This window comes from Sarcophilus harrisii, chromosome 1 (genome assembly GCF_902635505.1).
Source record: "Sarcophilus harrisii chromosome 1, mSarHar1.11, whole genome shotgun sequence".
Lineage (NCBI taxonomy): Eukaryota > Metazoa > Chordata > Mammalia > Dasyuromorphia > Dasyuridae > Sarcophilus > Sarcophilus harrisii.
Window position 1 is genome coordinate 192,133,115 of NC_045426.1, and position 12,396 is coordinate 192,145,510.

Genomic DNA, 12,396 nt, shown 5'->3' on the forward strand with positions numbered 1-12,396 from the left:
ACTTTTTTTCTTTTTTTTTTTTTTCTTTTCTTTTGCTTTGTTTTGTTGAAGTTGGGGAAGGAATTAGTGAGGACTAAGGGAAATATCTATCATACTGTTAGTCATATGACTGAAATAAAACTAATAAAATTTTAAAGTTTTTTTTTCAACCTGTACAATCTCACTTAGTGATTCCCTCCTTTTTACATCCTGTTTTTTACCTTTTAACTGTTGCAATATTCGCTGTAAATTGTTTCTCTGTCCTAATCTCTCTTTACTCTTTCCAATCCATCTTTCATATAGCTTTCAAAATAACTTCCGATGTTACTCCTCTGATAAAAAGTCTTCTGTGTTTTCCTGTTACTTGACACATAAAACAGAAACTTTGTATTCAAGGCTGTTTGATATCAAGCTCCAAACTGTCTTACCATATTTTATCATATTCCTATCAAATTGAACTGCTAGCTATTCCCCAATTCAGTATAGTCTTTCTTGTTTTATGTATTAGCAATTGCTAATCTTTCTTTGAAATGGACTCTTTCCACATATCTCTCTGCAGGAGTCCTCTCCCTTCAAAAGCCCAGCTCAGGTGTCACTTCCTCTATGAATTCTTTCCAGAGGAGTTACCTCTCTCCTAATCTTTTAGTTCTCTATTTTTATCTCTCCTATATGTATTTCTGATTCTAACTTGCTTTGTATTTAGCTATAGATGTCTTGCCCTACCCTCCATCTGAATCCCTACATAAATTATAAGCTCTTTGTGAACAGGTTTTAAGTCATTTTTTATCTTTGTATCCCCTACATCTATCAAAGTATCCTGAACATGATATAAATTTATTGAATAGATAAGGCACTTTGGTTTAATAACAATAGCACCAGACTTGGAGTTATGAATTCTGTTTCTGACTCCAACATTTGCTAGTTATATGACATTGGGTTAGAATTTTTTTTAATGTTCTGTGATTCAATTTCCTCATCTGACTGAAAAATAGAAGTTAGAATAATTTAATTGACTGTTCTCATGATGCCTTCTCCTTTTTTTAACCTAGAGGATCTTTTCTATTGCTGGATCATCATTTGTTTCCTATCCAATGAACATGGATATCCCAAAGCTCCATTCAGAGCATCTTACTTTTTCTATAATCTCTCCCATGGTTTAAATTGATGCATGCCATAATCATTATGAAAGATATTTCATATATCCAGCCTAATTTCTCTTCTTAATTCCATATCACCAATTGCTTGCTGTACATCTTATTCTAAATAGTTAATCTGAATTTTAAATTCATTCTGTTCAAAAGAGAATTGGTTTTCATTCTTTTTATTCTGCCTTTTCCAAACTTTCCTAATTTTTGTTGGAGCCATCTTTGTTTCACACACACACACACACACACACACACACACAAATTATAGCTATAAAATTGTTAACACATGAAAGAATGATATACCAATATCATAATAAATAAAAGAAATTCAGATAGAAACAATTCTGAGGTTTCAGCTCTTACCCAGTAAATTATCAAAGATAACACAATTGTGATATATTAGTTGTAAGAAAAGATGTAGAGTAATGTAAATTGGTATGGCCATTCTGAAAAGCAATTTGGGATTACACAAAGAACATGATTGGAAAATCCATAAATTTTGGCCTGAGATTCTACTGTTATGCATAAACCCCTAAGAAATTAATGATAAAAAGAAAGGCCTTAACATACCAAAAATACATATGATCACTTTTGTGATAAGAAAGGTGTTATGGGCCAGAACTCTGAACTCGAAACAAAGAATGCTTACAAGGTACTAAGTGGAATTGATAGAGACAATGGTTAGTTAACTGGTTTAGCATGGTTCAGTATGATTGATTTAATCCTACAACAAATAATGGTTTCCTAGTGATAAAATGATTGGTGTATACTCAGTGTGGGGCATATAAGCAGGGACTGAGAACCAAAGAGGGGAGAGCTAGAGGCAGAAGCAGAGAAGACAAAGGACTGGTGGCAGGAGCTCAAGTTCTCAGAACCAAGGAGAGAGATAGGGCTCTAAGAAAGCTAACTGGGCCCCAGGAAAGGAGACAAGATTTTGAAAGAAATAATAAAAGATTTGGACTTTAACACCTGGCTACTCTTGTGGTGATTACTGAACTAAAACTAAGGCTGCTCCCAGAGACCCCCAGGAAACAGAAACAGAGAACATTACATTTTGGCATCTGAACGTGGGACCAAGAACCTACATCTATGAAATTAGGGTGAGTACAAGAAGGAAACTTTGTAAAGGGCTAAAGTAGAATTCCAGTTAAAATGTGACAAATATTTAGAAAGGAGATTTCTCCACCGCAAGGAAAATTTGTTGAAAGCTTGATTAAACTCATTAAAAGCCAAGGTTTGATTATAACTTGGGAACAGATCATTGAACTTTTAGAAACATTACAATACACATCTCCTTGGTTCTCTAAGGAAAAAGAATTAGATCTAGAGGAGTGGAAATTAGTAGAAGAATAACTATGTAAATACTACAATGATAATGGACCTGACTCAATTTCCAAGGAAACACTTTATACATATAACTTAATACAATTGGCTTTAGGAAATTATATAAGCACTAGAATAAGGAGAAAGAAGAAAGTGCAGAAGGGGGAGGAAATTGGTAAACTAGGTGAAAAGGATGAAGAATTAGACAAGAAAGGAGTTAAGTACAATTCTGAGTGTGGTGCTTCACAGCAGAAGCCATTAGGGCATTCCCCATCTCATGACCCTCCCCCCTCAATTAACCCTTCATGGAGGGAGGGAGAAGGAGGAGGGGGAGAGGCAGTGACACAATCAGCACCATCTATGAAGCAGCCTATGATAAGATTACAAAAGGCACTGGTTAAGGCTAAGAAAGAAGGACAGGATATATCTGATTTTAAAATAAATGCATACCCTGTGATTGAAGAGCTTGACTCTTCAGGTCAACAAAGGAGAAGATACACTCCATTTGATCTGGAAAAAATTAAGGATTTGAAAAAGGGTTGTACTCTTTACGGGGCTACATCATCTTATGTTAAGATGTTACTAGAGAATTTGGCTTATGAAATCCTAACCTCTAGTGACTGGAAATCCATAGCAAGGACATGTTTAGAACCTGGACAAAACTTGTTGTGGCTTTTGGAGTACAGTGAATTATGCAAGATACAAGCCCAATGCAATAAGCAAACTGGAGTTATTATACAAATCACCTTTGACCAACTAAAAGGTGAAAGTCAGCAGACAATTCAGCACAAATCAATTACCCCAGAGCAGCATATGAGCAAATTGCTACTGCTACAATAAAAACATGGGGTTCCCTCCTAGGAAAAGATTGAGGGGAAACCTTTGCAAAAATAGAGGAAGGTCCCAATGAACCTTTTGCTGATTTTGTGGGCCATCTCCAAACAGTTGTCATAAGAACCATTAGAGAAAACGCAGTTACAAGAATTATGAGCAGACAACTGGCTAAGAAAAATGTAATGAGGTCTGAAGAAAAATTATAGGAGGACTACACAAAGATATTCCTTTAGAGGAGATCCTAAGATGCTGTGCCACATTTGGGCACAAGTGCTTATTATATCCAGACTATGATGATGAACATGGGAAGACAGGGTGCCTCATGGCAAGGGTCTTCTAGAGAGACTCACCAATACTTTCAATGTGGAAAAATAGGACATCTCAGAGCTCAATGTAGGTACAGAGATAGAGTGAGAGTACAGGGCTAGAGAATAAGATCCAAAACCCTATGTCCAAAATGCAACCAAGGTTTCCACTGGACCTCAGAATATAGATTGATCCAAGGAAATGAGAGGCAGGGCCCAGCTTCTGGGCCCCAAGTGGGGCATGATGGCAGCTGAGGTTACACCCAGAGAGTCTTTAGAAATTCAATATTAAGACATGATCAATCAGCCAAAAAGCAATCAGATGGGAGAAAAGGATTACATGATCAATCAACAGAAAAGCAATCAGATAGCAGAAAGGGATTACAATTAGGAAGAATACGGGCTTTTTTAATCCATCAGAAGGGCAATGTCCAGTGAGAGCAGCTCCAATACAATGAGCAGCTCCAATGTAATTGCCAGGTTATAAGGAGATATTTAGAAAGTGGTAAATAGAAGGGATTAAATAGGTTAACTGCTTGGGGAAGAAGGTTTGCTTGTATTTCTACAGATGGAGAAGGAATCAGATGGGTGCCAACAAGCTGTATTCACCTTGTCCATCAGAGAGAGACAGAAAAAAGAGAAAAACCTTAAAACAAAGGAGAAGACCTAAGAAACATCTGACACTGAAAGAGCATGGCTGACAATGAGACCATTACAGAACTTCAAAACCCACAGGAATCATTGGATTCCATGAGATGAAAAAATTGTTGATGAGACTATTGCAGGACTTCAAAACTTGCAGCATTGGCTTCCTGGCACATGAAGTAATGGACAATAGATTCCTTTTGGACTATTTCTAGGACTTATGGACATGTATAATTCCTCATGTTGATTCATGTTATTTGTTACATCACTGCTAGTCTGTGTTACTATGTGCTTATGTAATTTATGTAATTATGTGTAATATGTCCCATGTTGACAATATGTATACCTGTTTCAAATGAGACCCTTCAGAAACCCACTAATCTGATTTGATTTCCCATTTCCCTTTGGTGTTTTCATCTCCCTTTCTGAGATGTCAGGGAGGGCATGATCACCTCCTTTTATAGTGTTTTCACCCTTTTTTGAGGCATCAGGGAAGGCGTGATCACCTCCTTTTTTGGGGTTCTCACCTCCTTGAGAAGTCAAGAAGCTGACCTCCTATGTTCTAAAAACAAAAGAAAGCAGGAGATGTTATGGGCCAGAACTCTGAACTTGAAACAAAGAATGCTTACAAGGTACTAAGTGGAATTGATAGAGACAATGGTTATTTTGGTTTAGCATGGTTCAGTATGATTGATTTAATCCTACAACAAATAATGGTTTTCTAGTGAGATAATGACTGGTGTATACTCAGTGTGGAGCATATAAGCTGGGACTGAGAGCCACAGAGGAGAGAGCCAGAGAAAGAAGCAGAGAAGACAAAGGACTGGCAGCAGGAGCTCATGGTCTCAGAACCAAGAAGAGAGATAGGCCTCCAAGAAAGCCAACTGGACCCCAGGAAAGGAGACAAGACTTAGAAAGAGATAGTACAGGATTTGGACTTTAACACCTAGCTATTCTTGGGGTGATTACTGAACTGAAACGAAGGCTGCTCCCAGAGACCTCCAGGAAACAGAAACAGAGAATATTACAGTAAGGTGACAGAGGACTAAAGAGCAGTACTGTGATTTCCTGTGGTTTCATTGGTACAGGCGGTTCATAGGTGAGAACACTCTACCAATTCAGATTTGCACCTTCTCGGTAATTAAAAGATAATGAAGAGAGGATATTGAGTTCAATTTTGTATATGATGAATTTGAGGTGAGTGGGAAATCCAAATAGACATGTCCAGAAAAAGTCAATTGGAAATTTGAAATCAGAATTCAAGGAAATAAGCAGGGATAGTGATTTTGATTTGGAAGTCAGAAAGATAAGTGACCTTAGGAAACAATTATATTTCAAAGATGAGAGTTTGTAGAGATAAGAGAATGGGAAAACAAAATCTTGGGATTCAGCCAGTCTTAAGGATTGTGAAGAAGAAAGAGAAACAACAAAGGAAGTTTAAAAGATTTTTCAAAGAGAGAGGAAGAGAATAAGAAAGAGCAATGGCATGGAAGCCAAGGAAGGAGAGTGTCCCACCTCTGTCCTTTATGAGTTGTGTGATATTGGATAAGTCATGAAAATGCTCAGGTTTGGGGGGGGGAGGAGGTTTCTATCTGCAAAATAAAGAAAATAACACTGTTAGCACTTATCCCACAAGATAATTTCAAAGGTCAAAAAATGCAATGTAAAATATCAAAAAGTTTTATATTATAACCCTGAAATCCCTCCTCTCTCCACCCCAGTCACTTTCCACTATTCACTACTTGTGAATCCTCATATCTGGATTGAGGATTTTCCACTATCTGAGTTCTCTAGTTCTATATCAGCATAGTAAATTACCACTGAAAAGATCACAAAAATTGAATTGATTTAACTTATTGAAAATTCATAGCATAAGAGTACTTCTCATACTTCTATATCATCTACTTCTTATACTTCTTCTCATACTTCTATATCATCTACTTCTTATACTTCTTCTCATACTTCTATATCATCTACTAGCTATCTCATTTTCTACAGTGATTGTTGCAAATATTTTCTTTTCTCCCTTGTTGCTTCTCTTCCTTTTTTAGTCGCAACTGTCCAAGTCTCCTATTTCAATGAAAAGACTGAGGTTACTCAATATGAACTGCCTCAGCTCTCTATCTCTAGGTATCAAAATTATATATCAATTCCTTTTTTTTAGTAGAAAAAATATTCCTAATCTTTATTAAGGATAATATCCCTACAAACCTTTGGGTTTACTGCTTCTAATATCTTCTAGGAACTTGCTCTAATAGTCAGCCTCTCTCCTTAAAGCATCCTCAATTTCTTTCTTTTCACTGGTCCCTTCCCACTTGTCTATCAAAATGCTCAGGTTTCTTATACACACACACACACTCTCTCTTTCTCTCTCTCTCTCTCTCTCTCTCTTTCTCTCTCTCTCTCTCTCTCTCTCTCTCCTTGACATTTTTACTTCATCCAATTTAGCTTCATCCAATCCATATTTCTCTCCTCCCTATCTCCTCCTCTTCTTTTTCCTCCTAGATAAAGCACTGTTGAGTTCTAGGACTAGAATAAGGTAGACAAGTTCAAATACAACCTTAAACACTATCTATGTGACTTTAAGCAAGTCGCCAAATCAGTCTGCTCCAGTTTTCTTATATTTAAAATGAGATCATAACAGTCATTCTTTCCAGAATGACTGTGAGCATCTAATGAGATATTTGTAAAGTGCTATATAAATGTTATCTGGCTACTCTGTGGTTATCTATACAAAATCTCCATTTTCTCACTATCTGCTCTCTCTTTAATCCCAAAGTCAGTGAAGAGAATGACACAGAAACAGATAGAGAAAAAAGATGAAATGGATATGGAAGAGGGGGAGATAAAGATCATGGAACACATTTTCAAGTACTTAAAGGGTTGACATTTAGAAATGAAATTTTATTCTTCTGCATGGACACAAACTTGGAGCAATGGGCAGAAATTGCAAAGAGACAGATTTATAAATTAAATCATTTATTCTTCATGCAAATTTAAATTCATTTTCCCCCAGTACCCCTTGTTAATTATAATTTTTGGATTATGGTCAGTTAAGAATATTTTCAATATTTCTGTCTTTCTGAGGTTTCTATGTCTTGGCAGAGGGTTAGTTTCTATAAAGGTTTCACAGACAACCAAGAAATGTATATAATCTTTTCTATTTCCATTCACTAATTACTAGATATTTATCATATATATCTTCTCTAAAAAAAATCAAAACAAACAAAATAAAAATCTATTCAGGATCAGACTTGGCGGATTTCTTTTTTGTGGGATTTAACTAGTTGCAAAAGGTAACACCTAGAAGGCTATTACTATTTTATCTTCTTTCAATTATTATAGTTGTCTCCCTAAAATGTGATTAATCTTCAATTGAAATATTTGGATTCTGTGTCATTCCATGAATATATGTTAAACAGTGCTATTTTTTCATGACATATAATACCTTTAAATACAATTTATCTCATTTTTATCTTTTTATCTCATTTAAATATATCTATTTTTACTGATGCCTTAAAGACCAACTCATCTCTGAAAAGATTCCCCTTCTGTTTCTAACAAAGGATTACCCAGTATGAAAATCTCTCAGGAAGGGTAGACTCCACCTCTCAAGGTGAAGCATTCCACTAAAGAACTGCTGTCACTTTTACATTTCACTATTAATTCCTTAGGTCTGGCTATGCAACCAGTTCTGTATTCACCTCATTGTATCATCATCTAATTCTCTCTATCTTTTGCATGAGAATGGCATGGGATATTGCATCAATAATTTTGTTAAAATTGAATCATCATTTCCCTTATCTACTAGGTTAATAAACTTGTCCAAAAAGGGAAATTATGTTAGTCTGGCAAGACTTATATCTGAAGAAACCACATTGACTCTTTGGATTAACCACTTCCCACTCTAGAGGTTCAAATAACCACATATTTAAGGACTTGTTCCAGAATTGTCCCAGGAATCTGAGTCGATATCTATCATTTGAAAACTTTCTTCCATTTTTTTTTATTTAATAGCCTTTTATTTACAGGATATATGCATGGGTAACTTTACAGCATTAACAATTGCCAAACCTCTTGTTCCAATTTTTCACCTCTTTAATACATTAAAATATAATTAAATACATTAAATATGTTAAATTTATTACATTTAATACATTATTATGTATTACATTACATTAAATGTTAAATACATTAAAATATAAATTAGATACACAATAAGTATACATGACCAAAACATTATTTTGCTGTACAAAAAGAATCAGACTCTGAAATATTGTACAATTAGCTTGTGAAGGAAATCAAAAATGCATGTGTGCATAAATATAGGGATTGGGAATTCAATGTAATGGTTTTTAGTCATCTCCCAGAGTTCTTTTTCTGGGCATAGCTGGTTCAGTTCATCACTGCTCCATTGGAAATGATTTGGTTGATCTCATTGCTGAGGATGGCCTGGTCCATCAGAACTGGTTATCATATAGTATTGTTGTTGAAGTATATAATGATCTCCTGGTCCTGCTCATTTCACTCAGCATCAGTTCGTGTAAGTCTCTCCAGGCCTTTCTGAAATCATCCTGTTGGTCATTTCTTACAGAACAGTAATATTCCATAATATTCATATACCACAATTTATTCAGCCATTCTCCAACTGATGGACATCCATTCAGTTTCCAGTTTTTAGCCACTACAAAAAGGGCTGCCACAAACATTTGTGCACATACAGGTCCCTTTCCCTTCTTTATAATCTCTTTGGGATATAATCCCAGTAGTAACACTGCTGGATCAAAGGGTATGCACAGTTTGATAACTTTTTTTTTTTCCAGTCTTTTTTTTTTATTTTTATTTTTTATTTTTTTTTATTTAATAGCCTTTTATTTACAGGATATATATATGGGTAACTTTACAGGATTAACAATTGCCAAACCTCTTGTTCCAATTTTTCACCTCTTACCCCCCCCCCCCTCCCCTAGATGGCAGGATGACCAGTAGATGTTAAATACATTAAAATATAAATTAGATACACAATAAGTATACATGACCAAAACATTATTTTGCTGTACAAAAAGAATCAGACTCTGAAATATTGTACAATTAGCTTGTGAAGGAAATCAAAAATGCATGTGTGCATAAATATAGGAATTGGGAATTCAATGTAATGGTTTTTAGTCATCTCCCAGAGTTCTTTTTCTGGGCATAGCTGGTTCAGTTCATCACTGCTCCACTGGAAATGATTTGGTTGATCTCGTTGCTGAGGATGGCCTGGTCCATCAGAACTGGTCATCATATAGTATTGTTGTTGAAGTATATAATGATCTCCTGGTCCTGCTCATTTCACTCAGCATCAGTTCGTGTAAGTCTCTCCAGGCCTTTCTGAAATCATCCTGTTGGTTTTCTTACAGAACAGTAATATTCCATAATATTCATATACCACAATTTATTCAGCCATTCTCCAACTGATGGACATCCATTCAGTTTCCAGTTTCTAGCCACTACAAAAAGGGCTGCCACAAACATTCGTGCACATACAGGTCCCTTTCCCTTCTTTATAATCTCTTTGGGATATAATCCCAGTAGTAACACTGCTGGATCAAAGGGTATGCACAGTTTGATAACTTTTTGAGCATAGTTCCAAACTACTCTCCAAAATGGTTGGATTCGTTCACAACTCCACCAACAATGAATCAATGTCCCAGTTTTCCCACATCCCCTCCAACAATCATCATTATTTTTTCCTGTCATCTTAGCCAATCTGACAGGTGTGTAGTGGTATCTTAGAGTTGTCTTAATTTGCATTTCTCTGATTAATAATGACTTGGAGCATCTTTTCATATGACTAGAAATAGTTTCAATTTCTTCATCTGAGAATTGTCTGTTCATATCCTTTGACCATTTTTCAATTGGAGAATGGCTTGATTTTTTATAAATTAGAGTTAATTCTCTATATATTTTGGAAATGAGGCCTTTATCAGAACCTTTGACTGTAAAAATATTTTCCCAGTTTATTGCTTCCCTTCTAATCTTGTCTGCATTAGTTTTGTTTGTACAAAAACTTTTCAGTTTGGTATAATCGAAATTTTCTATTTTGTGATCAGTAATGATCTCTAGTTCTGCTTTGGTCATAAAGACCCTCCCCTTCCACAGGTCTGAGAGGTAAACTATCCTATGTTCCTCTAATTTATTAATAATTTCATTCTTTATGCCTAGGTCATGAACCCATTTTGACCTTATCTTGGTGTACGGCGTTAAGTATGGATCAATGCCTAGTTTCTGCCATATTAGTTTCCAATTTTCCCAGCAATTTTTATCAAACAGTAAGTTCTTATCCCAAAAGCTGGGATCTTTGGGTTTGTCAAAGACTAGGTTGCTATATTTGTTGACTGTTTTATCCCTTGAACCTAATCTATTCCACTGATCAACTAATCTATTCCTTAGCCAATACCAAATAGTTTTGGTAACTGCTGCTCTATAATATAATTTTAGATCTGGTACAGCTAAGCCACCTTCATTTGATTTTTTTTTCATTAATTCCCTTGAAATTCTTGACCTTTTGTTTTTCCATATGAACTTTGTTGTTATTTTTTCTAGGTCATTAAAATAGTTTTTTGGGAGTCTGATTGGTATAGCGCTAAATAAATAGATTAGTTTAGGTAATCTTGTGATCTTTATTATATTTGTTCGCCCTATCCAAAAGTATTTAATATTTTTCCAATTGGTTAGATCAGACTTAATTTGTGTGAAAAGTGGTCTGTAATTTTGCTCATAAAGTTTCTGATTTTCCCTTGGCAGATAGATTCCTAAATATTTTATATTATCAGTAGTTACTTTAAATGGAATTTCTCTTTGTAACTCTGACTGTTGGATTTTGTTAGTGATATATAAGAATGCTGATGACTTATGTGGGTTTATTTTATAACCAGCAACTTTGCTAAAGTTGTGGATTATTTCTAATAACTTTTTAGCAGAATCTCTGGGGTTCTCTAAGTATACCATCATGTCATCGGCAAAGAGTGATAATTTGGCTTCCTCATTGCCTATTCTTATTCCTTTAATCTCTTTCTCAGCTCTTATTGCTATAGCTAGCGTTTCTAATACAATATTAAATAGTAACGGTGATAGTGGGCAACCTTGTTTCACTCCAGATCTTATTGGGAATGGTTGCAGTTTGTCTCCATTACATATGATGCTTACTGATGGTTTTAAATAGATGCTGCTGATTATTTTAAGGAAAAGTCCATTTATTCCTATACTCTCAAGTGTTTTTAATAGGAATGGATGTTGGATTTTATCAAATGCTTTTTCTGCATCTATTGAGATGATCATATGGTTTTTGTTAATTTGGTTATTAACATGGCCAATTATATTGATAGTTTTCCTAATATTGAACCAGCCCTGCATTCCTGGTATAAATCCTACTTGATCATAGTGTATTATCTTGGAGATGATTTTCTGTAGTCTTTTTGCTAATATCTTATTTAAGATTTTAGCATCAATATTCATTAGGGAGATTGGTCTATAATTTTCTTTCTCTGTTTTCAGCCTACCTGGTTTAGGTATCAGTACCATGTCTGTGTCATAGAAGGAATTTGGTAGGACTCCTTCATTCCCTATTTTATCAAATAATTTATATAGCATTGGGGCCAATTGTTCTTTAAATGTTTGGTAAAATTCACATGTAAATCCATCTGGTCCTGGGGATTTTTTCTTAGGGAGTTGTTTAATTGCCTGTTCTATTTCTTTTTCTGAAATGGGACTATTCAAGCAATTTACTTCCTCCTCTGTTAGTCTGGGAAGTCTATATTTTTGGAGGTAGTCATCCATTTCACTTAGGTTATCAAATTTATTGGCATAAAGTTGAGCAAAATAACTCCTTATTATTTCTCTAATTTCCTCTTCATTGGTGGAAAGTTCTCCCTTTTCATTTTTAAGACTACTAATTTCATTTTCCTCCCTCCTTTTTCTAATCAGATTTACCAAAGGCTTATCTATTTTATTGGCTTTTTCATAGAACCAACTCTTAGTTTTATTAATTAGTTCAATAGTTTTTTTACTTTCAATATTTTTAATTTCTCCTTTTAATTTTAGAATTTCCAATTTAGTATTTGATTGGGGGTTTTTAATTTGGTCTTTTTTTAGTTTTTTTAGTTGCAAGCCCAATTCATTAATCT